Source organism: Dipodomys merriami, unplaced genomic scaffold, assembly GCF_024711535.1.
Source record: "Dipodomys merriami isolate MVZ:Mamm:240054 unplaced genomic scaffold, mDipMer1.0.p SCAF_523, whole genome shotgun sequence".
Classification (NCBI taxonomy): Eukaryota; Metazoa; Chordata; class Mammalia; order Rodentia; family Heteromyidae; genus Dipodomys; species Dipodomys merriami.
In genome coordinates, this window is record NW_027206095.1 from 223,327 (window position 1) to 227,529 (window position 4,203).

General features: G+C 32.4%; 1 pseudogene; it reads right to left on the reverse strand.

The window, feature by feature from the left end:
- Positions 1-3,009: 3,009 nt before the first annotated feature.
- LOC138811387 (U6 spliceosomal RNA) lies at positions 3,010-3,122 on the reverse strand (annotated as a pseudogene).
- Positions 3,123-4,203: the final 1,081 nt, after the last annotated feature.

The window sequence follows — 4,203 nt, forward strand, 5'->3', positions numbered from 1 at the left end:
AATGGGAGCAGTCTCTTGTTATTTTTAAGGATGAAACAGAAAAAGGTATTTGTGCATGTACCACAGTTGCTTTATTAATCTGTAGTTGAACACTGAACATTGACTTATATCTTGGCTGCTCTTGTGAATAATGTGAATAACAATGAACTACAGATATATTTATGAGGTACCCAGAGAGAAATAATCACATGATTGGTGGGTCAGATGATATCTCAACTTTGTATTTCTTTAAAAACTTGCATACTACTTTCTACAATGAGAATACTAACCTGTGTTTTGACCAATAGTGTAGAAAATTTCCTTTTCTCCACACTCTCACCAACATTATTACCGTTTATTCAAAGGTAAAAAGGGCAGGATTTTACTATCTGCAGTACCCTAGACTGGCCTTAGACTTAAATCCAACCTCCTAAATGCTTGGAATTACAAGCCTTTACCACCATAACTGGTTCCATTGATTTTTTAATGAGTTATAATAGTTATGAAGATGTATCATAGTAATTTTGAATTATATTTCTCTAATGACTTCTGCTCAAAAAGCATTAAGGCAGCATAGAAGTTGTATTAAACACAACTTTGTAAACCCACAGGCAATTTTCAGGGCTTTATGCAGAACATGTCTATTCAGAAATTTTGTCCATTTTTAATCCAGGGTCTGGTTAATCTCATCTTTAATTTTGCTAAACCAGATCAATAATTAATTCCAGGTAGTAGCAAAGAAAAAAAAATGAAGCAACTCCTAACATTTTTCAGTTTTCAATAACATGGTATTGCTTATATCATTTTCTGTTAAAAATTAGCAATATATAACCCAATTTAGTTAGACCTGTTACAAGGCTGTAGTTTATTTATTTTACATTGTTCTTTCCAAAGCCTGTTTGTCTAATTTCTCTTGGTTTCTTTCAGTCTCAAGCAGCTCAGATTTCAAACTGAAGAACAAATGGAAGGAAGCAAACAAAAAAAATACAGTTCCTCTCATCCGATGATGCCTGTATAAGAATAAGGAAAGAGTTCATTCTTCTAAGGACCTATGATAGGACAACAAAAAAAGAATTTATTCTTCTATGTCTTCTTTATCTTTGCGATGTAACTTAAATGTTGTAAAACACAAAATACTGCTCAGATACTTTTATGTTTTATCAGTTTTGCACATTTTCATATGGATTTCACCTCAGTCTACAACATTCCTTCATCATTCTGTCCCTGATATTTTTACACTATCAAGACATAACATAACCAGTTTGATTTACAGCATGAAAAGTTATCCACCTGGCTTCCTTGGAAGCAGAGCATGATCAATAGATATTACTTCTAGTTGCTCACTACATGTAATGGTTTCTGTACTACTTTTCACATTCTATTTAGTATTTAAAAAAGATTGCTGGCTAAACTCAAAGCTCATTCCTAAAAGTTTATGTTAAGTATTTCACAAGTTTTATTCCCTTAATTGTTAAGATAACATTTGCTATAATGCTAATGTTATTATAATGTTATTATAATGCTAATGTTTAGTGTTGGGAAAAATTGTAATTAAAGGCCGTAAGTGCATGGCCTAAAGACACACACAGTGAGGAAAGAAATGAGTCAAAGTTTCTGAAAGCCTTTCAGCAATACACAAAAGGTAGATAAAATCTCTCCATTCTATGACACTCTCAATTCAATATTCATATTGTCCAAGAAATAATAGCATACTAAATATTGCCCATGGTGATTGTTTTCTGTCACATTTGTCTTCAATACAGATTGTGTTGGTGACATTGGGTTATCATGCACAGAACTGAGCTTATACATTGAGGTCCAAATTTCTTCTGTCCCACAATTCCAGTATCCTTTTTAAAAAGTACTAAAACTTTTAAATATCATCACCTACTGTCTTATAAGTATCCAAAAAGTAGAAAAAAATCATAAATAATCACTCCAAAATGCTTTAAAATTGGAAATGCTAAAACATGCCCTCTGAAGTTAATTTTCTTCTACTTTTAACTTTATTCTGAAAGCCTTTGCTAGTTTGTCACACCTGTAATCCTAACTACTAGGGATATCTACACAGGAGCCTGAGATCTGTGGATAACAGTTGGAAGCCAATTGGGGCAAATAAATTCATGCGATTATTTTTCAAAACATTTTAATGAACTAGCAAAGGGCCAAGAATGGAGATGTAGCTCATTTAGTAGCTAGAGAGAAAAGGCCTAGCAAGACCTTGAAGCCCTGATTTCAAACTCTAAGCACGTCAACACACATTCAAGTGCTTGAGCACATGCGTGCATTCACACACATATTTATTCAAAATGCCTTCATATCGGAGTTTTGCATGAATTTCTTTGCTAACAATATTATATGTGTAAAATAAAAGAAATAAACTCTTCCATCTCAGAACATTTTTATACGTTCTTATTGTAAAAATACTGTACAGAGGGGTAACACTTACATGAGCAAGGTAATGAGTACATTTCCTAACAAGCATTGTTACCTCCTCCTTTATTGTTCCCCTACCATCCCTTCCCTCCCACCTCCACAAGTCCATTAACCTCCTCCCTTTCCCAGCCTCAATTTTAAAGTTCACTTTACAACACAGTGTCTTGTGTATCTCATTGTTACAATAGGTCTACCTGTATCCCTATTTAAGCATTTTGTTTTTTTTTCCTTCCCCTCAGCAAATTAGAGGAGAGTATATACAAGATGTAGGCGCACCAACTTCAAATACAGTGAAAACAGGTGTTATAGCATGGGGGAGGAACATATAAAGAAACAACAAAAAAAAAACACACTGAACGTTATAAGTACGTGAGAAACAATAGCAAGAAAAAAATAACCAGTTGTGTCCCTAACTTGGGTTTCATTTCCCTTAACATAATCTTATCTGGTCATATACACATAACTTTTGACCTTTTCTGCTTATCTCAGACATACATTAGTTATTGAAAATTAGAGAAACCATGGGACCTATGTTTCTTTGGACTTGGCTTAATTCACTTAATAATTTTTTTTTCCAAGTCTTTCCATTTCCTAACAAATTGGGTGATGGAATACTTCAGGAATTTTCCTGTCATCCTTGCGCAGTGGCCATGCTAATCTTCTCTGTATCATTCCAATGTTAGTGTATGTGATGCTGAATTGAGCACAGAACATTTCTATATATAAATTGTAATTGATTTTCTTAAACTAGACAATTCAACAAAATGTAAGTTTAAAAGAATTGTCGTCAAATTTTAGAACCATGTACTTCTTACATAAGTACACATTTAAGAATAAAGTCAAGATTGACATGTCAAAAACAAAATAATTCCAGATATTTGTTGTTCAAGAGATGTGTTGGAGGAGGAATTCAATTATTCTATACAAGGGATCTGTCGTAATGAACACTGCAACAAGTGTTAATATTTGTTAAAAGTTTTAATGTTTTCAATATATTTAATTTTGGGAATTTGCTTATATATGCCAAAACTGGGACTGTTTGGCAGGTCATAATTCTTTTCTATAAAGTATTTAAGAGTTATGGTAGCAGATAAGTACTATTAAGTATGTACATTTCAGATTTTATAGAAACTTTACTAATGAGAAGTTGCAAAGTCTTTGTGTAAAGGAGCAGAATAAAGAGTTGACTATGTAAACTACACAGATTCTGTTAAAACTGTAGGCCTTCCTTACTTCATATGTTAGTGAGGAACAAATGATGATATAAGCCATATACAAATTATGAGATGAACTATAAATGGTAATCTTAGTGGGTGATTTAAACACTACTCATAGCCTATAAAATTCTTGTTGAACATCATAATCTTAGACAGTGTTAAATGTAAAGAAATATGGCAATAATAAAATCGAATTTTTAGTACACTTCAAATACTGAAAACACTGGTAATTGTTTTGTTTTTTATTTTATTAATCATTAATATTTCATAATTTGTTTTCTTTATTTTTAGCATTGTTTTCCTTGTTGTAATATAATACAACTTTTTGTAAGTTGTCATTAGGAGGTACTTTGAGAAGGTTACTGGGATGGCCACACCATTTTTTATAGGTGTATGTGAATTTATAAAGAGGAAACTTAAGAACAAAATATGGATTTAAAAAATGATCAAGTGGAGTCTGATTCAGGAGTGTTGATATATGTCCACACCTAAAATATTAGCCCTAGGCTGAAGCAGAGTTATTACAGAGTTGAGGACACAAAAGTGAGAGACTGTGTTTTGTTTTTTATTT